Source organism: Aulostomus chinensis, chromosome 22 (assembly GCF_037954235.1).
Source record: "Aulostomus chinensis isolate RoL2024-O1b breed Wild chromosome 22, RoL_Achi_v1.0, whole genome shotgun sequence".
In the NCBI taxonomy this organism is placed as follows: Eukaryota; Metazoa; Chordata; class Actinopteri; order Syngnathiformes; family Aulostomidae; genus Aulostomus; species Aulostomus chinensis.
The window spans coordinates 4,151,108-4,178,681 of record NC_141341.1 but is presented as its reverse complement, the minus strand read 5'-3'; the positions used below and the strand labels follow the sequence as shown (position 1 = coordinate 4,178,681).

At 45.2% G+C, this 27,574-nt stretch overlaps 1 long non-coding RNA gene across 1 annotated transcript; it reads left to right on the top strand.

Annotated features, from left to right (window-relative positions):
- The first annotated feature begins 2,492 nt into the window (after positions 1 to 2,492).
- LOC147240421 (uncharacterized) lies at positions 2,493 to 20,267 on the top strand. The gene is made up of 3 exons (XR_015111368.1): positions 2,493 to 2,701; positions 17,420 to 17,543; positions 20,137 to 20,267. It is a non-coding gene; the product is annotated as an uncharacterized LOC147240421 (long non-coding RNA).
- The last annotated feature ends 7,307 nt before the right edge of the window (positions 20,268 to 27,574 follow it).

Sequence of the window (27,574 nt, the reverse complement as noted above, 5' to 3'; positions counted from 1 at the left end):
GCTGCTAGCCTCAGGTACCCTCTCCCTCAGCATGGTGCCTGTAGTTGACATGGTCACAGGTGTGCATATATCCTGGTGTAACTATTTCAACAGCCAGGTGTTTAACTTCCCACCGTCCTGTTTCCAGGCAACCAGTATTTCTAAAACTAGATCAGAATGCAGCCGTATGGAAAGCGGCTGGGATGAGAATCAGCATCTCCAAGTCTGAGGCCATGGCCCTCAGCCGGAAAAGGGTGGCCTGCTCACTCCAGGTCGGGGGGGGGAGGTCCTGCCTCTGGTGGAGGAGTCTTAAGTATCTCGGGGTCTTGTTCACGAGTGAGGGCAGGATGGTGCGGGAGATTGACAGGCGGATTGGGGCGGCATCCGCAGTGATGTAGGTGCTAAACCGGTCCATTGGGGTGAAGAGGGAGCTTAGCCAAAAGGCGAAGCTCTTGATTTACCTGTCAATCTACGCTCCAACCCTCACCTGTGGCCATGAGCTCTGGGTAATGACCGAAAGAACGAGATGGCAAATACAAGCGGCTGAAATGAGTTTCCTCCGCAGGGGGGCTGGGCTCTCCCTTAGAGACAGGGTGAGAAGCTTAGTCATTCGGGAGGGACTCAGAGTAGAGCTGCTGCTCCTCCACGTCGAGAGGAGTCAGTTGAGGTGGTTCGGGTATCTGGTGTATCCGGAACAACCGGATAATAAAGAATGACGACGACGACAACGACTCGAATATGTCTGGCAGCATATGGAGAAAAAAAATTGCCCAAATGTAGTCACATAAAATACAGGACGCCATTAAAAGAGGTGCGTCGTATGTTTCTAGCGTAGCAGTAATAGCTGGTGCTGCTTTAGAGTCCCTAGGTCACATGATATTTAAGCTACCGACAAAAGAAAGTTTTGAATTTTCACTGTATATTATGAATCAATAAATATTTTGCACTAAAATCTAGGAAAAAATATGATGCAATAAAGACGAAATCCTATATTTTCAACCAGGAACTCATAGCAGTTACTATTTGGATTCCCGAGGTCATGTGACATCGAGGCCGCAGTATTTCCGCGCAAAATGCGCGATATGCCGGGCTTGCATGAGTTCATAATCCCCGCATTTTCGCTGCAAAAAAGTCTCATAGTGGAGTCAAGGTGGTATCCCGATGAGAATTGAGTGTTGGGGGAGTCACTTTTTGTTTTCTTATTCATCAAACCACCGGTTTTTGCAAATTCACGCATTTCCATCGCTTTTTTTTTTTTTTTTTTAAGAAAACGTCACCGATTTTTGACTGCAACAGTCATTAAAAAAAAAACCTCTGCGTTTTTGCTTGAGATATGAATTATACCCCAGTATAACAGGAAGTAACACTCGTGTACACTGTACATGTATGTACCGGTTAAAGTGTGCTAAGCCGCGATAACGACACGTGAACCCCATCAACTCATTATTTTTCTTTTATTTTGATGGTTTGCGTGGGTAGAGTTGCAGCTCTGCTCCATCGTTTCGAGATGTGAGAGAAGGATCTTTTTGTTGGAGGTTATCTGAACTCGGAACTTCTGGTTCTTTGTGGTCGCAGGTGTGTTCTGTATTTTTAGCCCTCCCGAAGCTTCAGGTCTTTAGCTGAGGCCTGTCAGATCAGATAAGAGGAAACAGGCTCATTGTCAGCCAGTATTTGATCCACATATGTGACTAATTAAGCGTATCGTTAAGTTCATCGCCGGGCTCCGCTTTTGACAAAGATAGAAAGTGAGCGAGGACAGGGTCGAGTATCAGGAGTTGTTTAATTCAAACCCGAGCGAAGCGCACGCTGTCATGTGATGGATGGTCACATTAAATATTAAACAGCTCGGATGATGAAACCACAGGCTACTGTAGAGCGGCTGCACATTACCTGATGAATGTTCTCCGTCCGCTGACATCAGGCATCAGTCACAGCTCAAGTCAGAGATGGTATCTCAAGTTTGATTTTGAGAAACGGAGGATGTGGCTTGCAAATTAAAAAAAAAATAAAATAAAAAAATCCCGGTCTTGTACGGGGGCGCTTTCAAAAAACTTAAAATGATCTGACAGATACCAAAGTTTTCAACTGGCCATTCCAGACATTGAGTTTTGTTTGAATGAACAGTGAATCAAGAGACCAAAATGACCAGAATAGTTGTATAGAGCCAACTCTCAAAACTTCCAAACATCACATTGATATCCACACGAGAAATCCTGAAACTAAACTATGAAGTTTAGTTGGTTTTTACTCCCACATCACACCAGTGAATTGGTTTGTACCTCGCTGGTCAAAGACCTGGCCGCTTATGCACAAGAATCTTATATTTCTTTTTCCTTTGTGTTTATACAGTTCTATATGTGGTGTTTTGTGTATATTAACTCTTCACTTTTATAGGATCAAGACAGTATCTGTGCTTGTAGAATTTCCCAGAACTCCTGGCTCTCGCTTCAACTTCCTGCAAAAGCTCTGATTGGTCGGCAGCGTCATGTGACACAGTGTGGCGGCGTCGGCGATGCGGTAAAGTGGTTATTTTCAGCGCGAAACATGGATTACAGCTCACTAGAGACGCTCAGCGTCGTTATGGATGTGGGAAAGACCCTGAAAGTCAAAGACACCGAGGTTCCGGACTGGATCATGAGGGTTCCGAGGGCTTTATTCACTCCGGACCGGACTCAGAACGTCGCAGCGGTCAGCTTCCGCCAACTTCCGCCAGCTTTTTACCGTAAGTAAATCGGGTCCATTGCAAAAATAAAGCTGTAGTGAATGGCTGCATCCGAATAGCCAAGTGGCAAACTACGTCCTACTGTTACGACCTACCGCGACAGCCTACTTCTACAACCTAAACATGGCGGCACCATTCGGACACCCTAGAAGATCGGTGGTGAAGCACGACCTCTGCTGGCAGAGCACAGATACCGCAAATAGGTAGACAGCGCCAACGAAAGCCCCACCTGCTGGCCTGACTGTCGCACTGCACGTCACACTGAGCGCACTCTTCATTCATTCTCTATTATGAAGCACATTAACGCACCTGTAAAGGTGTGTTCACACACGTCGCGTTTGGTGTGAACACACCTTTAGTCATCAACAACGACTATAAATGTTGGTGTTCATAAGAATGGGAGACTGTTGGTGGCGCAAACTTGGCTTGCGGGTCCACAGGTTTTTAGGGGACGAAGAAGAGGTCCGCGGTGCATTGTGGGCCATAGGTTGCTCCGTAGGATGCACCTGAACCAACCTAGAATGTGGGCGTGTTTAGGCTAGAATTTAGGTTGCAAGTAGGTCGCTACTCGTGCCAGTTGTGGTTTCGGACAGCTTACGACCTGCGCTGAGACCTACGATCAGACCTACTTGGCAGTTTGGACGCAGCGAATGACAAGGGGGTTAATGACGGGTGGTAACCCGTTACTGGATTCAGTAACTGTGTATAAGTTACATTTTATTAGGTACTCGTGTTACTCCATGGCTGCCAAAGTGAATTATATCACTGGAAGGCCTCCAACGCTGGTCCTGACAGGGAATTGTTGGGTTTTTAATTCTAACTTGTTTTTATTTTTATTATCATTATTATTATTTTTAATTTTATGCCACATGGAGTCCAACAAGTTTGCCATTTTAAACTGACATCCAGTGGCAAGTTTCAATCGGGCAAAGGAACGAACACCTGCCTCCTCTGTGTTTTAGTAAGCAGAGTCTTTGTTGCATTGTGGTTCCACCGCCCGAGTTTACACGTTACGATAAGTTTGATGTGGATTTATGTGCACGAAATGAAGTCTGTGTTTCTCGGAGACCAACCCTCTGCCTCCCGCCGTCATCAGCAGCAATTACTCACACTAATGAAATCACTTAGTGCTGCCACTCCCAAAGCCACAAGGCAGGAGCGGAATTAAGAGAAGGTGGAGGAGAGGAGGTTCAGTGACTGAGATGAAGAGAGAGTGAACTTGTCTGTGATTGAGAGGAGAGACGTGAGAAAGGGAAAGAAAAGAAATTGCTAGATAGAGGGATTAGTTTAAGAAGGTATGGAGGTAGACTAGAGATTAAGTGAGATAGACTGAGGGAGAGCCGCTTAATCAATGCAGTAGTCAATAGCGAGTCGGAGAAAAGGGATGAGTGAGAAAAATGGCATGGAGGATGAGGAGGAGGAAGAAAACGCCACCTGTTGTGTTGGAGCCCTGCTGTGAAAAATAGGGGGGGGGGGGATGGGGGGCGGTGGAGGGGGTACAAAAGGATTAAAGGCAAAGGATTAAAAAAGCCGGTTTGATTTGGGCTTATCATCTGGAACAGGTATGGATTCAAGATAATTTGCTTCCTCTTCCTCTTCCCTGGTAAGAGACCATTCAGTTTGTATTTGCAGAAGTTACTAATGGGAATGGAAAACGTGATCCCAGTAGAAGTTTAGTTATCAAGTCGGACAAGCAACTAAACCGGCGGGTGGATGATGATTCACCAAAGGCGACAACTGGTTATTGTACAGAAACGCCTCCACTTATGGAGTGAGCGAAGGCGGTCCATCCTGCTGGTCCTTCAGTCAGCCCGCGTGGCCCAGTGTTCCCTCGGCTTTGGGCTCGCGGACCATCCGGTCCATCGTCCCTGCCACTGAACGGATCTCCTCTTCAGTTCTGGTTGTAGCTTGACGCTTGTCAGAACTCTACGTCTTTTTCCCAGTTGCTCTTGTGAAGAGCCTCAGAAGGTCACCGGGCTTCACCCGCGCTCGTCTCGGCACCGCCGTCGCGCGGCCGCTAAGCATCCAGGCGCACGGTGTGGCAGCATCCGTATAAGTCCTCATCAGTTTCCTCTTAACTGTTGGCAACAAAATATTTGGTGAAGGTACATCCGGAATATGAACCGGTTTCCTCTGCAGTCATTACGATACTTTGTGGTCTGTCTGACAAAAACCAACTCAAGGGTGGCAATTTTACAAAGTAATTTAGGATTAGAGCAGGAACAGCTTCCGTATTTGGTGGAATTAATTTGGATCTTTTGAAGGCGAAACAAAAAAGTGTAATTTCAAGTCAATGGAAACAAATCAAGCCACTTTGTTTTCTGGTGCGTCTTCTTCTGCGTCATATTTTCCTCTTGGCACAAACGGCAGATGGAGAGCAACGAATCACGACAGGTCCAGTGGAGGGATGGAAAACAGCCTGTCATTTTTCCCAGCGAGCCCGCTCTCCGGTTCACGCTGCGAATCGATAAAGCTTTTTTTTTTTTTTTTTAATTCTGAATGCTACCTAGAGTTCATGTAATTACAGCATTCATAAAGCCAAAATGGAGATTTGCTGTGTCGAGAGGAGAAAGAATTTGTTGTGGCTACATTCAAATTTAATTCATGAGCTTGTGTATCGGACTTGGAACACGGAGCTTTCAGACACTTTCCACCTTTTGAAGTCATGAATACAAGAAGAAGAGGAGGCGGGCATTTGGTATCTTTTATTCGAGAACACGGTAAACAGCAGTGTGAATCCTCCGTGTGTGGACGGCAAACTTTGATAAGTACCTGACAGGATTTTGACATCAAGACAACAATGACCACGTTAAAACGGCTTAAAATTCAGCCCATGGCTCATAATAATAATAATAATAACAACAACAACAATGATAATAATAATATTTTTCATTTCATGGGTTTAACTGCTGGACACAAGCTGGGTGTCCGACCCCTCCAGAGACCTTCAGCGTCCTCGTCTTGTTTTTGAAGAAAAATCCCAAATATTACGGCGTTTGATTAAATGCTGTGCTGTTTATAGGTGTTTTACTTTAAAGCGTCAAAAAAAAAAAAAGTACTAAAAATTCACAACATACATGGAAGAAAGAACGTTTTACTTTTGCTTTGATTTCGTAATGGCTTTGATTGAAGTATTGGATCCAGATAACACCGAAGTGGCATCATCATCGTGACGCTGATTTGTAGGAGGCGGGAATGTTTCAGCGACCACACTCTGACCTCTCACGCTAGTTTTCAAGTAAGACTCTCAAGTCTATTAATGCTAAGGGTGTGTACCACCTGCACGAGCATCCTACATGCTAGTATGGAGGCTAACCAGGTGTGGTACTAACCGGGAACTAGGCTTAACTAATGCGAGGGATTAGGCTGCAGTTAGCGGACGGCGTCACTCTCCACCTCCGTACTCGGAGCAGCAGGAGCTTTCTCCAGCAGCCTGTCAGACGTCTCGGGTTTTGCACATCATTGTTGCTGTATGTCCTTTTCCTGTTTCGTTTTGGCGATAATGAGTCTGCACTGGTGTCTTATTTTGAAAATCGTCCCGCTCTACGATGGCTTACGCGTGGGAGCTTCCTGTCTGATCTGATCTGCCCTGTGAGAAATGGCACGCTGTCCTTCAAAAATAGACTCGGAGTGTGTGTGTGTGTGTGTGTGTGTGTGTGTGTGTGTGTGTGTGCGTGCGTGCGTGCGTGCGTGCGTGCGTGCGTGTGTGTGTTTGCACGCACTCTCTGGCTCACATCAACATCATCAACAATTGACATACAACGTTTCAGATGTTTCAGATTAATGTTGCATGTTGTAAAAAATGTTTTACAACAAAGAGCTCATAAAGGTCCGTACAACCATGATAACGTTGTTCCTCCAAGGTTATCAGTCCTTCGGGGGGTCATTCCAGCACCGCCCTAATCACAGCCCAAATCATTTCAGCCCCATCTGAGAAGCCATTAATTAATAATCAATAATCAATATAATCAATATCATCAATCCGTCACCAGACTCTGCGCTGAATCACATTTTTTTTCTGCAGCCGGATTTTCCTTTCCCCTCGTCTCTTGGAGGAGTGATCCTGAAACTGTGTTGTGGCGCGCAGAGGAAATCCAGAAATGTTTTGGAGAATGAAACAAGTCAGAAACTAAAACAAAACAAAGAAGAATACTTAAAAAGACGATACATAAATTCAATGTAAATTCATAAACTGAGTTGTAATTCCACTGCATGCTGCGTGGAAGTGTCACCGAGCGAGACGCGGAACCTCTTACAGCTCCTGTGGAGTCGCCTGGAGCCTCGCGCAGATGGCGGAGGCGATCTCGTCGAGCGCTTGGAGCATCGCTAATCTAGGCAAGCTCTGAAAATACCGTCCGGTAACAGCTGAAGCGAGTCGATTTCCGTAAATGATTCTGTAGTTGAAGCGGTCAGTGTAGTTCGTGCAGAGCAGCTGATGGTGTGTGTGAACCGGTGATGTAAACAGCGGGAGAACTCTGAGTAACCTCCTTTAGATCTCCTCCGAAAACCGCAGAGATCACAAGGTTGGCCCGCAGCGCAAATGTGAAGATCCAACTTTTCTCCCTTGACATCGTAGGTGATTTGGGGTGGAAAAGTTTGCTGACCGCCGCTGTGGCTTCAGTCCAGCAACCCTCCACAGAAATTTAGTTGGCTTTTATCTGCAATTTCAGTCACAGACAGTGAGTGAGCGTGGGAATGTAATGGAGCGGTCAATTCAGAACGTTTTCCTTCTGACTCAGAAGAGACACAGGAAGCTCCTGACAAACTCAAACTTATTCACTCCATCGCTTAAGAGGGCAGCCAATTGTATGACATTACTGATAGTTTTAATATATTTGCTAAACTTGCATTTCCTTTTCTTGTTTTGTTTTTTTTTTTTCCTGCAGTAAATGTCATCCTCAAACCTGGGAATGATTCAGCAGGGTTGATCTTTCATGACCCTGTCAAAGTCTGTGGGCTTTTGAGTTCAAATACCTGAGATAAGGTCTGTGGTTCTGGGCGTCACGGTGGTGCAGGGGTCAGCACTGTGGCCCCCCAGCAAGAAGGTTCCGGGTTGGAGCCCCGGCTGGAGCACGGGGTCTTTCTGGGTGAGTCTCCATGTTCTCCCTGTTCCTGCTGGGTTCTCTCTGGTACTCCAGCTTCCTCCACAGTCCAAAGACATCAAGAGGGACCAGGTTAATCCAGACTCTAAATTGACCGTAGGCGTGGCTGGGAGAGCCAATGGTTGTCTGTCTCTATGTGTTGGCCCTGCCATGGACTGGTGACCCGTCCAGGGTGAACCCCGCCTCTCACCTGAAGGCTGCTGGGATAGGCTCCACCCCCTGTCCCCCGCAACCCTTAACAGGATAAGCGGTAGAAGATGGATGGATGGAAGGAAGGTCTGTGGTTCATGCAGCCGTAGTTTCGCACTGCGGCGTTAAATACGTCTTTATAATAATCCAAAAGCCAAAAATGTAGCGATCCCTTTGGTTTTTAGATGAGGGGACTGATGGCAATACATGAACGGTAGAGTGGAACAAGCTACTTCCTTCCATTAAGATTAATATGGTAAGATCATAGGTTATAGAACAGCAGCTCATGGTGGAGGTCGGGTACAGGCCTCATAACCTATTAGAAATGTATCATCTGTAAGGTTCTCAGTTGCTGGCAGACAGTTTCTTCCTCAATCTCAAGAATACGAGTGAGAGGAAGAAAGAAAACCCTGTCCCCGTGACAACGGCTGCTCCTCTGCTTCAGTATCAGAGAAGTCCCCAGATAGACGAGGACACGGTCTTTATCTAAAAGTTTAATCCTCCTTTGGTCTGTTCCTGCCTTTACATCTTCTTTTAAAAGGTAAAATCGATGATGGTTTTCAGACATGATTTCTAGCTTTGGTCTCTCCTGAGGGGGAGAAAATAAAAAAAATAATCAAATAAAAGCTGTCAACCTCAGTCTGCAGTGACTCTCTGTTTCAAAACGGCAGCAAACATCGCATCTCACACGCACCTCGACCTCACTCAGGTGTGTGTCTGAGTCGAAAGCAGGAGTCTAAGGTTAGGCCGTGTCTACCAAGGTAGCATATGATGACCTAGGGTGAAACGCCTCCGATGGATAATGACATCATTATTTTTGGGTGGGAGAATTTGGGTTTAGCTGCTTCCTGATGAAGGCACGATCAGGCCAACCCCCACCCGTGTCACACTGCGGTCTTACGCGCATGACTTTAGGCTTGACTCAGCCTCTGGCACAGGGACGAATGTGAATAATGTGTATTTGGTTCGTTATTATGAAGGAACTCTCTGAATTTATGAATGTCGTTCCCTCCCATCATGGTTATCCAAAATAAAGGATTCTGGATCGGCTGCACGGCCTGATGGAGCACAACCAAATAGGTCAGTCACTTGCAGTGGTGCAGTCCCTGTGATACAGCCGGGGCTGCGCGCTGCAGCCACAGGAGCGCCAGGATTTAAGTACACCTACTTAAAACTGGGCAAGGACATGCATCAATATAGTTGTAGGACTAAATAGGGACTTGTAAAAATTGGAGACCAGAAGATTTTTGAGCTCAAAACGGAATTTAGAGCAGAAACAACAGTCACTGATTACTGATATGCGCAACAGATACTGTATATTGGATTGAAAATAAACCCTCGCTTTTTCTTAAACAACTTATTTAATGAAAAAGGATATATTACATTGTCATACATGACTATATATATCAAAGTATCTACTCACGACTGCAAAGTACAATACACCACTGGTCACTTGCCAGTGTGAAAGTTAAAGTTGAGGTTAGCGTAGCACACATGTTTAACTTTAGCTTAGCTGCAGCAGCTATACGTTAGCTCGCTAAGAGTGATGCAGCATGTCGCCTTGGTTCCATTGGTGTTTGCTCACATTTTTTAAAAAGATGTTTCCAGTTCTGGCTCTGGTGCAACGGCTGTAACTCACAAACATTCTCCTGCCACCACCTGCTTGCTAACTTTCAACAGAGCGAGATGCAATTGGGCGAATTTAACAGAACAACTAAATTGGGTGGGAGTGGGCGGGAGAACTAGACTTGACTTGCAGGATTAGACTTGACTTGCAGGATTAGACTTGTCAGCGTCCCCGGTGGGTCCATGTCTGACAGTGTCTGCATATTGAATATCAGGAAGCTGTTCAATTAAAATTGAATTTAAGCAACTCAAACAACAAGAGAAATGTCTTTAAAACATTTTAATCCTGGTGTATAATATAATTTAATAGCTGCTGAGCATTCAGAGTGTGTGTGTGTGTGTGTGTGTGTGTGTGTGTGTGTGTGTGTGTGTGTGTGTGTGCGCGTGTATACGTATGTGGTAATCACAGACTAGGAGGCTCTTACAAATCCAGTAGATTAGTTCTGTCTGCCTCAGCAGGAAAATTGTGAGAATTTGTTAAGTGGAAGACACACACACACACACACACACACACACATTTATATATGCCCACCTATAAATCACTTTGTTCACATTGAGGTATAAACATTAAATCATTCCTCATACCTCCATAAATCCATGTTTTCCTAAACTCACACACAACACAAACACACACTTGTTCCCACACACTCCTGCGCACTCAACAGATTTAACTCACACTCCAGCACAGCACACACTCCAGCAACCCTCATGTGTAGCAGCCATGTGGTCCCAGTAAAGCACACTTATTGACAATGTGGAAACTGTCTCATGCACGCACACACACATACACACACGTCTATTGGTTTTTAGATGTATAATGTTGCCTGTGTGTGTGTTTGTATGTGTGTGCATGTCATTGCATGAGTTCATGTGGCCACACTGCCCCCTAGTGTCCAAGTGAAGGAGGTGCAATTGGGAGCAGCAGCAGCCACCCCGAGGGGCCTCACACCTAATTATGCTGTCGAGTCAAATTAATGTAAAGTTTATATTACACGGTGGTGTCATAATCTTCAGACACTGGGGGCAATAAAGCCAACTAAAGGAGATGAAAGAAAACGTAGTCGAGAGCAAACAGCTGACATAAGAAGCTGCGAACATCAGCAGTCGTGCATCCGTGAGAGTTGTAGATGACCCAAAATAAGCTGGGCATCAATCAGTCAGCGTGAGAAATGGACTATATGTAAATATGTGAAAAGGTGACATTACAAAACAGTAAGAGGTGGAGTCAGGAGTTTGATTTCAGAGCCGATGAAGAGCCTGGATCAGGCCTCGGCAGGGAAGGACCAGACCAAATTAGATTTTCAGAAAGCATGAAATAAGAAGCTGGATCACAAGACCTGATGTCAGCTAAAGGGGCTCCATAGTTTTCTGTACATTGTATGCTGTAATCGTATTGTTATCGTTGATGCTTCCGTCTCTGTGGCGGTGCAGTGAATATCTGATGTAGCGCCAGCGCTTACCCGTATTTTCACACTTGCTCAACAAGTAGAATTTTGTTTTTACGAAAAGAAAGGAAACTTCATCGTTCCATAAATACACCAAAAACAATAAACATCAATAATTCAAGTCTGCCCGAAAGTGAAAGACATTCCGATCATTCTTTGTCTCACAACAAAGATAGTAATACTTTAGTTTTTCATCCTCTTAAACTTGAACATAGTGCTACAACTGTAAGTAGTTTTTATAGATTTTTTCCAGATGTTCTTTGCTGTCTGATGATGAATGGCATGATTAGCCAACCAAAGGTAGCGTGCAGGCCCAGGTGAGGTTTAATTCCAAGCTGCATGCAGGTGAGGTGTGTAATCATGCCCGGGGTTGAGCTTTTATTTTATTGTATTTTAAAAAAAAGGGAGGTAGAAGTAAGATTTTGTCAATTTTAGGAGTAACAGTTCTCCGTCTGACTTTCTTTAAATACATTTCCAGCTTAAATACATGTCAGGTGTACATCATAATCAGTAATAATAGCAAAACTTCCACCCCCGTCACAGAGTTTTCTGATCGCCATCTCTTCTCCGAGGCGTTATTGTTCACGTGTCTGCCACCTAAGAGCCTCTCCCGCCTCCTGGTGCCTCTGTCTGTTCTAATTTCGCTGCGTTAATCGCTGACTTTGCTTTCTCGCGGCTCCAAAGTTCAAGTCATTAACGTGGCGACTGTAATTCACATTCTGCCCGGCTGCGTCAGCTGTACACCAGTCAGCTTTATTCAAATGAGAGAGGAAAATGGCTGTATATTTCATGAATTAGATTTTCTGCCTGAAACAGAAGCTTTAATGACTCTCTGGGGTGAGACGTTGTCAAGGGAATAATTCATGAGGTGACTTTGTATTGCTTTGTCCTGACAAATAACGTCGTGGGAGGAAGTCGTGTAGATTACAGCTGTAATGTATGCATGAGGTGTCTGGGTAATAGAGAGCCATGACACATCCCAGGATTTACTTTCATTTTAGGTTCCGTACTTTCATGACACCTACATGTGAATATTCCAACTGCGGGAAAAATACAAGGCATGCGTCGGCACATGTCGTGTGTCGCCACAGAGAATTAAAATCGATTCAATTCATTGCCGTTGCTGTTGTTGAACAAAATTCAGAGTTTAAAAAAAGTACAGACAAGCAGAAATATTCGAACCTGTAAAGAACAGCACCAGTAAATGGATGTAAGCAGATGTGTGAAGACACATTACAAATGGCTGCTGCACACTCCTGAGACGTGTTTTCCACGCGCTCTGAATCTCGTTGCTCGTACGCTGGATATCCGCTTGAGAGTTTTGGTTCGGAATGTCTTTGGGATGAGGCAGACATCAGGATCTGTAAATGTGAACAGCCTCATGACTGGAGGCTGACCGGGGTCCAGTTCCATAAACACAAATTTTACCATGACACAGCAGAGAGAAATCATCCCAGTTTCCAACCCCGCTGCTATTCTCCTATGTGTTTCAGCTGAAATGAAAATCTGTGATTCATATCACGGTTCTGGGGTCACTGTTTTAGTTTTGGTTCTTTTTTGTTGTCGTTGTTGATTCGTAACCCTGCAAAAACACCAGATATCAGCACTTAAATCTTGATTACGCAACTTTTCCAGTATTTTGAAAATCTCAGTTTCAGTAATCAGATTGGCTCAGTCTGATATAACTTTTTTTGTCCCCTGTGAAAGCGAAGGATTACAGAAGGCATGTGTATTCGACCTCTGGTTGTGAATGAAATGGTTTGTGACAACATCATCACCGGGGACCAGAATGAGTTGAACGGTTCCCTTACTGAGGGAGAACATGCAGCAAATGTTGTTCAGGTGTTTGTGAGGTTTTTTGCATCCAGGTTTGTGTCTCTACAGCTCAGAAGACTGTCACTCGTAGCCAAAAGGATTGAGGTACTATTTATCTATCAGTTTGTACTACAAAGAATAGCATGTCGTATTGGTGTGTTACTGCATGCCTGTAATTTTTTTTTTTTTTTTTTTAAAGAGTCCTCAAGAGGAATGAAAAGATATGAAACTGGAACAAACAAATAGGATCATGGCTGCCCTGTCCAAAAAAAAAAAAAAAAATCGTCAGGAAACTGGGTCATACAGTTTTGATTAAGGCTCTTACTCACACACACTCTCACACACACACACACACACACACACACACACACCTCCATTATTGTTCAGTTGATTGCTCTCCTCCCATAATCTGGAGGTTCCGGGTGTTGTTTCAGCTGTGATCCAGCAGGGGGAGCAGTTCGCTGCAGTGTAGTCAAGGCTGATCAGGAGACAACTGGGAGGAAGACAGCGAGAGAAAGGGAGAGAAGAGGACAGTGAAAGGGAGAGGGGAGAGAGGAGGAGGAGGAAAGAGGTGAAGAAATGTTGGATAGCTCCTTCACACTCCATCAAGCTGAGTGAAACGATGTGGTGGTACACTTGAAGGTTACACTCACAGGAAGGACGAGAGGGATTCTCGTCGTCGTCCCCCTCATGACACCCGTCCTCAGTCGGTCTTAACATAGAAGTGTGGGTGCCTAGATGGAGCGTCGCGGCCCTTTGGCGGCTTCGCTTCACGATGTGAGATATTATACAACGTCACACTGGTGCAGCAAGGACACATTTGATGTCCTGCTCTTGTGCTCACTGATGCTCACCGTGAACCGGTTTTACATCCGAATGATTCCCGTTTCCTTCCTGTGTGTCTGATGTTTTTACTCCTGGTCTTTAAAGAGGCTCCTCTTATCACTGGTGGTGTAACTGCGTGTTAGAGAGCAGGAGTCAGTGCAGTGACAGTGTTCAGTGTTGTTCCTTTTTAATGTTCTCAGTTATCGATTCGCCTCCATCGCTCGGCGACAGATCTGAGTATCGTTCGTGTCGTTATCCTCCGACGCGTGACGGGGACTCCCCTGGCATTCACGCCTCCACATTTACAAAAGTGGTGTTAATAATGTGGAGATTACCTTGCAGAACAACATATAGAAGTCTCATGGAAGGTCTCTTAAAACCACAATGATGCTAACTTCTGTGTTGGCTCTCAAAATAAGTGACTGCTGCAGCACTTTATATGGGCAACCAGGAAGTGAACTACATTTATAGTTTGCGTGTTTATGTGTGCTACATGTCAAGCGCATAAATCAACACGCGGCTTCTCGGTGCTGATTTATGTGCTTGAGGTGTTTTAATGATACTAAATCAGACTTCCCCTGAGACGTCCGTGCTGCTGTTGCCAGTAAATAAACACAGACTCCTCTTCCTCTTCTCTGACACGCCTTCAATCTCTCTCTCTCTCACCTTTGCATATTACATCATCCATCACCTCCGCCTTCCCCCTGCTTGTCCATTTATTCATGTGCCACTCTCCCTCTCCCTCGCTGTCTTTTTCTTTTTTTATTATGAATCAAATTTCCACGGCTCTCCTCATCCGTGCGCTAAACAACGGTGTCAACCCAGTTTCTGGGTCCCTTAGACGGAGCTGCGTCGCAGGGCGGATGAATCACACCAGACTGTGGCCATAAAAGAAAAAAAAAAATCCTCCTGCGGAAGAAATACTGCTTTATGGGGCAAAATATGAAGATGAGGAAACACAGATGATTGTGTTGATGATAAGTCTCCTTAATTTCACGATTTCGAGCATTAACTTCCATAATCTCTCACTTAAAGAGCCTCTCAGGGCCGCGGTTAGAACATTTTTATGTTCAGGTGAATTAATGTTGGGGCTTGGCTCCTCTGTCTCTGATATAAGACGCCTATTAATCTGACGTACATGTGAGGATAACCCTTGGCTGATTTAAGCGTGAGCAGAATATTTGAATAAACACGGTTTTATTAATAGACCAGCTACCATTCATTGTCTGGTCCCCCTTATTAAAGCAGAATACTTCAGATTTCTTGGGCTAATAAACACAAAATGAACACGTGCATGTGTGAAGCTGCCTCTGTTGGACTTTAGCGTCTGGGATTCTGCAAGAACATTAGAATGCAGGATGCAATCCCAGAATTCCTCACTGCATAATCACTCCTTGTCTCCTGCGTTTCCTACACGCTCTTACAGCTTCACTCCATTCTGCCCCTTTTTTTCCCCACACGAACGCCAACCCTCGTGACACCTTTACTCTCTCGTCTTTCTTTCTTTTCATTGTCATCATTTGTTTTTCCCTCTCACCCCCCCCCCCCCCCCATGTGGGTGGGGGTGGGGGGGGTTAACAGTGATAGTGATCTCCATGGAAACAGCCCAGCAACAGGCTGGATTGCAGCAACCAATCAGAGCCGGCTGTGGCCCAGTCTGTCATCCAATGAGAGAGGCGGCCTTGCGGGTGGTGGGGGTTCCGTGGGGTTGTGGTCCCGTCAAGGTGATTGCTCATGGAGGCGTGATCAGGAACACTCACTTCCTGGTTGGAGTGAGAACATCAGAGTCTCAGAGGATGCTAGAGATGCCATTTAGATTTAGATTTAAACAAATGAACGTGAGTGTGAGGCGGAGGACCGAGGGAGTACGAACGCCACCTGTCAGTTACATATGGATGATGAACATTAGAGCTGCTGAGCTTGATGCCCGACTTGTTAAATCCTCTTCAATCTGGCTGGAACACTGATCAACTGCTGCGGAGGCTCTCCACTAAAGATTATAGTGTGTATATCAACCACTGACCCGTCTCTGGCTCCTGATTGACAGTCCCTACAGAGCTCAGCGCGTGTGCTGGTGTGGGAGTGCGGACGCCTTTCCGTCCCTGGCCTGAACCTCCCGAACCCTTCTTATGTCTCCTATTGTTTCAATTTAAAAACTGTGAAAATATGAATCTTCATTTCTATGGAAGCACATTGCATTCCCCCGAGGGGGGAAGAAAAAGAAATCCACCTTTATAAATTAACTGGATAAATGTGAAAAATGAGCATTTCTGCCCTGTTTCTCTGAACTAATGAGATAATTATGTCTCGTGGGCTTTAAAAAAAATCTGGCCCTGTAGTTCCTGAATTGACAAGATAATAGTCCCATTCATTTTGAAATACGGGGCTAATTTTTATTTTTTTTCCTTTCTCTCATGCAAACTTTTCTCATTAATCCAGAATAAGTTGTGTATTTTTTCCCCCTCCAGGTGGATAATCCGCTCCTCCCTACGTGTCGTTGGGGGTCTCATCTCGCGTCCACTCGCAACGAGAAATCGACTCCTTTCTGCTACACTGCTGTCTAGACTTCCCAAACGTTCTAAGACGAAACTGTTAGAGTGGAATGAGTCATTTCACAGGGGTTATTTGGCGCTCAGAACATTTAAGCACCATTTTAAAGAATCATGACGGAGGCGACAGCGGCGTCTGTGAGGTAATGTTCCACATTTCAGCTTTAAATAACATCAGTAGCCAGAAGGAAGCGCTCTTCAACACCCAGCTATTCAATACGACGCTGTTTTTTTTTTTTTCACAAATTCCTTGAACACGTGTCAATACGTGTTTGATTCCTCTGTCCAGTTTTACCAACATCACATTATGTTTACCAGGTGGCGTTCCGTCCTCTTTGGTTCCCCTGTTGGGTTTTGGAACAAGTGGATAATCTGCTTTGGAACAGGACTCCTCTAAATGTTATCTGAAGCAAAGTGATGCGTTAAGAGGCTCAGGTGGCGTTGATGCAGTTCCCTCAGACGTCCATTAAAGGAACGTCACACCCATTATCCCTCCTCCTCCTCCTAAAAGCCTTAAGTCCTCCCCGTTATGTAACACTGCAGTCAAAACCAGGCTCTCGAAGCGTCAGGCTGTCCCACTCACGGAGCGTTTTCTGCATCGGTTATGAGTCACCGTCTCACTGAATTATCAATGAATTAAAAAATGTATGAAGTTGAACGTATTAATGAACATTTATATGCTGAACACTCTCTCATGCGCAGAAGTACATTATGAAGAGACCCGTCCTGCGCGCCTGTGACTGTTTAACTCACTTGTGTGTGCAGACGTATTGGTGTTTGTCATTGTGTGTGTGCAAATTCTGTGCCAGTCAGCTCCCAATCATATGACCTGCCAAGTCAGGATACGGTTGCTAAGCAACGCATTTTCTCTCTCTCGCTCTCTCTCTTTCTCTCATTCTCTCTCCTCCCCCCTCCCCTCTCTCTTATGTCCTCCCTCCCACGCTTGCTCTTTTGGTCAATCGAAACGTGATTGCGTGGGTGGTGGGGGTGGGGATGGGGGGGTTCGGGGGAGAGAGAGAGAGAGAGAGAGAGAGCAAAGTTTATTTATAGAAGCAGTGGGAAAAGAGGGGAATTACGCCCGGAGTCTATATTTAAACCTTTGTCTCTCTCTTTCTCTCCCTCTCTCTCCCCCTCTCTTTTTCTTTACTCACTCGCTTTCTCTGCCAGATCCCCTCATAGATGCATGGCAGGGAAGAGTGAGATAAGACAACAGGGATGCACGAGGAGTGAGAGAGGGAGGCGCAAAACGATCCAGTCGTGATTTATCGTCCCATCAGGATGTTTCATTCATGTGAGTTCTAAACTGTTAGTGAAGAACATTCACAGGTCCACAAAGTGATGGAAAAACATTTAAGCAGGTAAAAACTTCTATGTGTCTTGCAGTTGCAGTGGGGTGGAGTTTCTCTGCCCGTAAACTACAACATCCCACTTTCCCCGTTAAAAGTTCTGTCAAAGCTGCATTCGCCTAAAATGAAATCACCCCGCAGACTCCGTGAGTCCCATGAGTCCTGAGAAGGGGAACCATTTTAGGCGAAGCTCCGCGGGAGCTTTTAAAATGGAGAGTCCATTGTACTGTAACTACAGCCATCTCCGTAATGAAAGGATGAGATGTGCAGGATGACAGGCTGGTTGCTGGCACTGAAGATGTTGGAGAAATGGAGCGGAGTGACAAATATGTAGGGAAACAAATGGAGAGAGAGAAAGATGCGGATACTTCTTCAACTGTCCGTGTCACAGTAAAACGCCATTGCAGCACCAAAAGTTAAGTGAGGAGTCCAGTTTGTGTTTTTGTAACCAGAGATGTGAGTTAGGCTAACTATTTAGCTTACTGATTAGCTTGCTAACCAGCTAGCTTACACAGTCGCAGCCCAGGAGAATGCCCGGGCTCCTTTTCAGAACAAGCAAACATTGCCACACAAAACAAGTCTATTATATAGTTGGAGTAAAATGCATTCGAGAGCAGTAACATGTCTGCCTTCAGTTCCTTCTCTTCTTTTAGTGCTAGCTAAGCTACACCAACCAGCATCCATGCTCATCCTCCCATCAACCACTTCCCTGGTTGTTGGTTTTGTTCTTCTTTTTTTCTTTACTTCAATCCTCCATCTGGATGCTGAGTTCATCATTTATTTGGAACATCCACCCCCCCACACACACACACTTTTTTTTTGGGGGGGGGGGGTGTGGTGTCTTAGGTTTCCCCTCCGTACTCCCAGCTGTGGTCTGTCACTTCACAATCGTGACTACAGGTGCACTAGCAAGGAATTGCAGTCACAGACACACAATGTAACAATGAAACAAGGTACTGTGACATGAAGAGTTACCAGGTGGCGATGAACAAAATATGTGAAAGTTGTGCATTGCCGGAATTGCGCATTTCTCGCTATGGAGTTTAAAACCCAAAAACAAAGGATGGAATAATTTATTAGCCATGAAATCATTTCAACATTAGTTTGTGGGACACAACATTTGGGAGAAAATACCAGGAGTGTTGATTAACACTGAAAACATCGAGAAGTGCAACACATTTGAAATGTAGTGTCAAGAAGGTTTGCCACGTTGTTTCAGCATTGTTAAGGGACTGAATGGTGCTTTTGGCTCTTTTAGTCATGACTCTAATGACTCGCATCCGAGTTCATTCAATCAGCTTTGTACTGGATCAGAGCACTCGTTCTCGTTTTGAAAATTACTTCAAGTCAAAATCAAAATGGGGCTCAAAGGGAGCAGAGCATTGCCAGATCGTAGACTCCCACGTCAGAAGACAATCTCCCCGGATTTGTTGCGAAAAGTGTGCTGACTCAATTAAACCCCGCACGGTCAGGTCTGTTCCAAACTTCACACATTTGATGAAGACATCTAGAAGCAGAGTTTGAGTCATGGAACTATGGAGTGCTTACAGGAAATCAGCCTGATGTCACAAACATCATCTGACTTACATCCACATTTTTCCAAGTAAATGTACATCAACATGTGCTGTCTAGTGCCACCTAGTGGACGTAGGAAGTCATATTTTCACCATAATGCAAAATCCAGTTTCACCTCCTTGTTGCTCTACGAAACACCATCATATGCTCACAGCTTTAATTGGGGCCCGAGCTTGAAAGGCACTGGAACTTCACCTTGGTGGTGGTTCGAGCTCTCAGTGCTCTTCTAGTTGTCAAGAGTCATTGTGTCTTTCCTCTGTGTCCCCAGAACGTGTGAAATGAAACAAATGCTCAGGTTTTATCAGATGTGTCCTTGTGTTGCTGCCCTCCATTAATCCGCAGGGGAGGTCCAGTAACCTCATCAGCGTGCTCGGTTGAGAGTTTCACAAACTGAGGCTAACTCAGAAAATTGAGGCTAACTCATTCCTCTGTGTGTAGCGGCTTTGCAGGAAGCGCAACTGTTTACTGTGTCGCACGTCTCTCTTAGGTCCATTAACAGGTACACACTGAACAACCAGGGGTGCAGCTGCAGGAACTTAATGCATATCAAACCCCCAAAGCTCCACTGGGGAGATGTTTTCAGCCCTGATTTATATGCTATGGGGTTCAAGTACACCTCCATATACCCTCTGCGATATTTAATGATAAATGTATTGCCCTCCCCTGCTTCAGTGAATGTAAAGTCATTAAAAAAAATTGTTGATGTGGCCATAAATATCATAAGTGCTTGAGGTTTCTGGCCACCACTTAAAACGCCGTCTTGTTGCCCTGTTAAACACACACATATACATCTCTATTCATTCCAAATGAGCACTGCAGGTGCTTTTATTTCGAGGAAAATCTTAGGACGCACAATATTGAGAACAAAACATGTAAAATTGGACACGATGTTATGATGTTTACCCTCAACATATGAATAAGCCCCTTAGACATTCACTGATAACTAGTATTTAATGTCTCCAGGTTCCTCCTGGCGCTGGCCGGGACCACGCGGCCCTGCAGGGGAAAATCGACCGATTTCATCTGAAGGCCGTCTTTTCAAACCTCCTCGCACCACTGAAGCTTTAACATGATGAATGACCGGTGATTTCCTCTACAAGGTCAGCCTGACACCTCCAAACATTTCTGTGTGTGTATGTGTGTGTGTCACTGCATCCCAGGGAAACAGAGATGGCATTTGTTTGCAGGACAAATGAAATGAAACATCAAGATCACGGGAGATAAGACGAGGGGAAGGGAGATGGATGTCTGAGGTGGGCTCATTGCTCAGAGGAGTAGCGAGATATTTGACAGCCTGTGATTCAGATAAAATACAGAAACGGCGAAGAAAAATGGCTTCGTTGTCATTACATTCGTAAACTGGAAACTTGCGAGATTTGCAAGATCACACAAGAACCCATCCTGAATTTGTGCACAGTGGTATGATCTTGGTGTGGCGACAGCAAGAAGCAGCTTTGTTTGATCATCATCGAGACATTTGCTTAATAATGTCTGCTTTATACTTGTTGTCGGGTCTGGAAGGAGCCTTCACCGTGGCCACGTTAATGAGCATTTAAGAAAGGAGAGGGAAGAAGTTTGCCAATTTATTGATTTGCGACGTGCATCTGTTTTTAGGAGTGAGAACGTCAGTCCTTGTGATGTATAACGTGACATATTCCTACCTGAGCAGCGCCGGGGAAGCAGAATGCACGTAACAAATGTGGATGTGAATAACGTTGGAGTGACGTCTGCGTGATGGTTACGCGCCGAGTTTCTGCTGCGGTTGTTGTCACTGTGGTCATCGCTGCGGGTCGACGTCTGGGGCTCCGCTGCTGAATTGCAGTCATAACGGCGATGGCTTTTACGAGCTGACGGCGAAGGGCCAGCTGAGCCTGAATGTTCCCAATACTATGTAGCCAAACAAGTGTCCGTCCTTTTTCCAAACGTTGTGTCTGTGGGCGACTTCTCTTCCTCTTTTTACGTGTTCAAATTGACATTTATTTCCTGCTGATTGGATTTGTAACTGTAACATCGTGTGTCAGTCATACACCACTTTTAACATAATGTTGCTAATGTGATTTCATACCACAATGGGTGCACACAACTCATCTCTTATTCATGATCCATGTTCATTGTGTCCCCTGTTCAAAAATTATCTTTCACCTCTAATCAGCACCGTGCTTTAACCAAGCAACCACGTGCCTCTCTGGAAATCCAGCATCATTGGAGGACTGAACATTAGTCACTGAACTCTGGCCGTGTTTTGGAATATTAAAATAATTCATCTGAAAGCCAAAAGGCAGAAATACGTGAACAATAGAAAAACGGTGTTCCCTCTCTCGTCCTTCCTCAACTCCATCCATCCCTCCAGCCTCTCCTCCCTCCCCCACGCCAGGAATTATGCAACACTCTGCAGTCTCGTTGGGAGAGAGGAAGGATGGGAGGACTGTGTGTAACTGTGTGTTGTAGATTGATGGAAAATGAGGAGAAATTTCACGATGTGTGAGAGGCGAAGCCCGACTTCTCCCCATTTATAAACATCTCCTCCTTTCCCTCCTATACCTCCTCCTCCTCTATTCCCATCCGTTCTCACACATCGTCCGCGTTCCTTCACTCCCCTTCTATCAAGGTCGTCGACAAGGACGGTCTAGCCACATTTCCTAGCCTGCAATTGGCTGTCACAGCTGAGTCAGCCCTTAAAGAGACAGCAGCGTGGTTTCCAGCAGCCATCTTTGCCATAGCAAAGCACCAGCTGGAGGAGGCGTGACTCTGTTCGACAACTCCTGCCTCACGCTCCAAGATTTTCCCGAAAATGCCTTTTTTCCTTCTGAAGTATTCATGGAGCGCAAGGCGCTGGCATGGTTGCTGCTGTGCTGCAGCCTCTGAGAGAGACAGCAAGGTCAAAGTTGCTTCCTGCCGTTCTGTAACTATTGATGACTTGTTTTGAAGCTTTGTGTATTTATAGACACAACCCTTCGCCCCACGCTGTCTGATATGAGTGAGACCATCATCTGATGTAAGGCTGAGTTTGAGGGCAGAATCAGCAGAAATCATACACCTGAAATTACACCCGGCATTCTTTCTGGACGTGTTGTTTTTGACATCTGAAGGAGGGGAATTAAAAGTATTCTATTTAAGCTCTTTACACAGATTCTCTAAAATAGGTGTGGTAACGATAGATTTACCAGAATCTGTTAGTTGTGGCAGTCTCTGAGTGTAGATCTATTCATCCTTTACTTGTAAAGTGCAGATTCACCACAACTTTGGACTCAAATCGGCGAGGCTTGAGGACCCACTCATCGTTGAAGCAAAAGTACCAGGTTCTGAAAGTTCTCCTTGGCAGAGGTACTGTACGTCAGTCGACATTTCAATGTCAGTGCTGTGAAAGTGAGCAGTCACAGGAAAACCAGTTAATTTTTGTGGATCTGGACTTTTTCAGTTTTCTAAAACGGGGGTCTCAAACTGGTCCAGTAAAGGGCCGTGTGGCTGCAGGTTTTCATTCCAACCCAGCAAAAGCAACACCTGATCCAACCACTGAGCTGTGTGGACACTGCTTGATTGATTTAAGTAGATTCAGGTGTTGCTTTTCCTCGGTTGGAATGAAAACCTGCAGCCACACGGCCCTTTACTGGACCAGTTTGACACTTGTGTTCTAAAACATAAAAGTCAGAATTGAAATCTGCTTTAGTACATGTTGGCGTTCATGGAGAAAGTCTTGGATCAGGGGTCCGACTGCAGTTCTGAATGTTGCTGGTGAACAGGGAACATGCACACGCACGTTTTACACGAGCAGACACATCCATGTTCTACTGTGAATTATTTATCCATCAGCACCTCTGAAAAGTGTTGGGTCTGGTTTTCCATCAGCCGATGAGGTTTGTGCCGAGATAGAGAGATGAGGGAGGAAGAGAGGGAGAGAGGGAATTGAAAACCAAACAAGACAGAAGGACAGTGAGGCATTTTTTTTTAAAGAAAATACCAGTTTAGGTCTTCACAATGAGCCAAGATTTGGTTAAGGAAAAAAACACCATCTCTAATTGTGACCTTACAACTGAGCGTTTCAGTTTGCCTGTTAATGTTTCTACAATGCACCGCAGTTGAGCCAAAACATTAAAACCCCCGTGTCGGCCCCTCTGTGGGGAGGCCGGCACCAAGGTGTTCGGTTCACCACTTTTTCACCCTGGGACCAGCGTTCATAGCATGTGAGGCTACAGAGGTTGATGACTGTTCTGATTGTTTGACCTCAACTGAAACAAACTACATAACTGACAAAGTAACATGATGGGGGGTTGGGGTAGGGTGGAGGTGGGGGGCTGCAGAGGAGAGAGATGAGAGGCTGAGAGAAGGAGGCCACTGAAGTAGAACACAGTCTTATTTAAAAGTCTCTTGGATAAGTTCTCATATAGTATCATGCTTCAGACACTGTCAGGCTCCCTCGGTTTACGCGTGAGACTCGTGAGAAAAGATTCAGGAGTCACAGTCGCTGTCCAGAGTGCTGAACCCGGAGCTGTGCGGGACGGATGAGACCTGCTGGCTCTTGTATGATGTGTAGGTTTAAATGCTTGGGCTGGGATGGTGGAACCTCTGGCAGACCAACACAAACTCAAACAGTCCCTCTCAGTTTTATTTCCCTTTTGATATCGCCGCAAAGGGTTATGACCCAAGTGCCAGGCGTGTGTGTGCGCATGTGTGTGTGTTTCCACCAGTATGGTGTGATCATTACACCTGAACCATGTAAACACCTATTATGTTTGTATGCGTTCGCTCAGTTGCATCTTAAATCTGTGTGTGTGTGTGTGTGTGTGTGTGTGTGTGTGTGTGTATCTACAGCAAATGTCTGTGCTCAGTGGTGTAACAATAATATTCTTCAGAGCATGCATGGCATCCTGCCCACCACCAGGTACTCAGGTACGTCATTTCAGTGACACTGGCATGGTAGTCGTACATGTCATTGATGCAGAAAATAAACATTTGCGTGGATGTGTTTGATCTCGTGTAAAATCCGACCTCCGTGGCAGAGGTCATGTTGTGGTGGTGTCTGCCTGTCAGCAGGATTACACAAAAACTGTTCAGCTGATTTTCAGACTTAGTTGAGGGGTGTAGAAGAGCCCAAAGGGGGATCCCAGTTAAATTTTGGATCAAAATTGTCATGGAAAAGTACACGGCCTTTTTTCTTTTCTTTTCTTTTTTTTTTAACACATTGATGTAGTCCTCCTCATGAGTCGAGCAGATTTATTTCGGGGTTTAGTCAGAAACACCTTAAGATCTCGGCGATGGGTCACTGTGAAGACTGTGGCTTTCATTAATGGGGTTACCATGGCGAAGCGGGCAGTTTTGCCACAGAACAGGGAAATGTAGTAACTGGACGCCCCATGGTCAGTCCTTGTCCAAACAACAGGTGTTGGATGAGAGTCCTGAACTGAAGACCTCTACGAGCTGAACTTCATTCGTAGTCATCCTGCGTGGTCTTCACTTGATGTACGGCCACATGATGTACAGTGAGTGTCTTCTCTAGTGCCACCTGGTGGATGCAGGAAGTGATGCTTGCTTTGTCTGCTCCTTCGTGCAACATTCAGTTAGATGAGGGTTCACCTCCCTCTCACATTATGGAGCAGCCGTTGTGCATTTGGGAGTCCGAGGGGCCAAAAGTTCCCCAAAAATGTGCCCTGGGAAACGCTTTCTGACTTTTACTGTGGGTAACTGGACACTGGTTGAAGCAGCATCATGCGCAGTCATCTTGTAATATGCACTGGTTTTGAAACGTTGTAAGATGTATGTGAATATTAATAACGTTTTACCCGTCAGTGCAAGCTTTCTTCAAAATCTTGAGCACTTTTTTAATGCTTTTCTGTGTAAATGCATTCTACAGCCAGTATGAATATACAAATGCACTCTCACTTGCCAGTTGGCGCCCACCTAAAACCGCTGCAGCATCATACGATGCCCCCCCCCCCCCCCCTCCCCGAGGATCATAACGTTCCGTTTTATTGAATCCGTTTGAGAGAGGTGGGAATTTATTGAATATTCATTTTGGAGGCTGTAATTTCTGGAACTGCACTGGGTTGCACTGAGAAGTTTTATTTATGGTAATCATGACTGACCAAAAAAAAAAAACGAATCCTGGTGTAACCCAGCATGTGTTTAACAGAGCCATAAAAGAGAGTTTAATAAACACTCAACTTGGTAACCTTCTTTCAGGGAGAATTTAGTCGTGAGCTGCTGGACTGCGCTGGTTTGATCTCTGTGTATCTGCCTCCAGTATGAGAGGTTTCTTCCTCTCTGGTTATGTGAGATGAAGGTTAAGGTAAGATTTTGGAGCGTCTTTGAAAATCTTCCTGCCCAACGATGACAGTTGAAATAAGAAAGATCACAAAAATTGAACGGAGAACTTAGGCGATAGGATTTATCCTTCACGCATCCGCAAATCTCTTAGTCAGAGGTGAAAAAGTTAAAGATAGAATGGTGTGTGTGTGTTTGTCTTTTGGTGTGAGTCTCTGTTTGGCAGCGGCTGTCTCCTGCTGTGTGATAGACTGGACCCTCTGCTGCAAAAAGCAGCAGCCCTCAGATGTTTTGTGTTAACAGATGAAACCGCAGCTCCCTTTTCTTCTGCCATCGCCGCAGTGACAAAGCATTTTCTACATTTTCACACCCGCTGGTCTGATTTGCTCTGTCGCACCATCATTGGCATCAAATTGATCAACTGGCTCTTGCTTTACTTTTCAACCGGGGCACTTTTTTCTTAATATATACATATATATCTCTTCACCCATTCATCCTGTTTCCAGTTTTCTCAGTTTTGTTCTGCGTCAGCTAGGTGATTAGGGAGCCACGGTAACCTGACAGTTGTTGCTATGGTGACCATGCCTCTGAAAATGTTTGCGCTCTGTTCTTCCCTCGCTCCCCCAGTATTCTGTCTCCGGCCTTAAAAGGCACACTTTGTTGTTCAGCCTTTATGAAAAAGATGTACTCAGGATCTCAGCTGCTCTTATCTGTTCAGCAGAGTCCTACTTAGACTCAGCTGGCCAGAACAACCCGGCTAATAGAGAGGAAGAGGAGAAACTACCAGAGGGGGGATGCTGAGTGCTACAGACTTACTTTCCTTTAGCTTTGAAGAGTAAAAAAAAAATATATATATACGCCATAAGTTTCCAACTGATAATCTTAAGTAGAAAAGACATCCAGGTCAGTTCATAGCCAAGTGTTCAACAAACTTCCAGTGTGCTCTCCCAGCTCGGGAGCTGGAACTTTCCCTCCAGCCAGTTGTTCATGAACGGTCAGTCCAGAAATGATGGTGTTGGTCTGATGAAAACTGGCCTTTTTACAAGACTCGTGTTCAATTGGAATGAAAAGTTGGACTAACTTATGTGGATTATTGCTCCCCAAAAACCCCCGGGATACATGGCTGGTGAAAATCCTGAGACAACACACAAGTCCTTGAATGTCAGCTGTCTGATGGAGCCCTGCTTCTTTTCTAGTTTGGACAACGTTAGTAGTCCACTTACATGGCCTCCAGCCGTGCATGTTGGCAGGGACTTTGATCGTGCTTGTGTCCAGGCATAACGTCTCACCAATACCGGAACCATTCAAATAACTTGGGTCCTTATCAATCATTTTGACCCCAAAAACAGGAAAGTAGGTCCCCACAATTGTCCTTCAACTTGTCCCACAGCTTCTCATGTCCGTCCATCATTCACCTTTGAAGGCAGATATTGACCCAGCTCTTTTCCAGCTCAGACCAGAATTTGCCAGAACAAAAGGTTTGATTGATGGTGCACGCTGGGACAATGACAATGCAGTGAGGAAACCAGGCCACACTTCAATTGCGATCGAGGGGAGTATTGATCCCCTCTGGACGCTGTGGTTGCCTCAAAGCAGACACACACCCTCACACTGCGACAGGTGAGCCTGCACATTTGTAAACATTAGCATAGGAACACTCACAGCCGGATTTGTTCACGTATAATGACCATTATATGCTTTCTCTTTATTGGTTTGCGCAGTTTTTTGTGTGTTTTTTTTTCATGGAATCACCAGTTAGGATGCATCCGTGTGTGGCTGTAGCAGCTGCACCACATTCATAGCATTCTGCTCCATCTGAAGGCTCTAAAAACAGCAGCGTAATTGTCTAATCTTCCACAGCAGGTGGTGCATACAGAAATAAAGCATGTGAAGCCCACAGCTTTGCTCTGACCCTCCCCGGAACATTGTTTCCATGTGATTTCTGTTTTCAGTGAATGTTGTGTACATTGGCCATGATTTTCATCCCCATTTTAGCGCATCTAAGCCATCTTTATTCCAGCGGGATGTCAAAAAGAAGGAGCTTAGGCCTGATTCCTTTCATGCCTCACTCTTTCTTGCCCTCTCCTTTTGTTATCATTTCCTCAGCTCCTCTTCTCCGCCTCTCCTCTACTGTCAGTTGTCG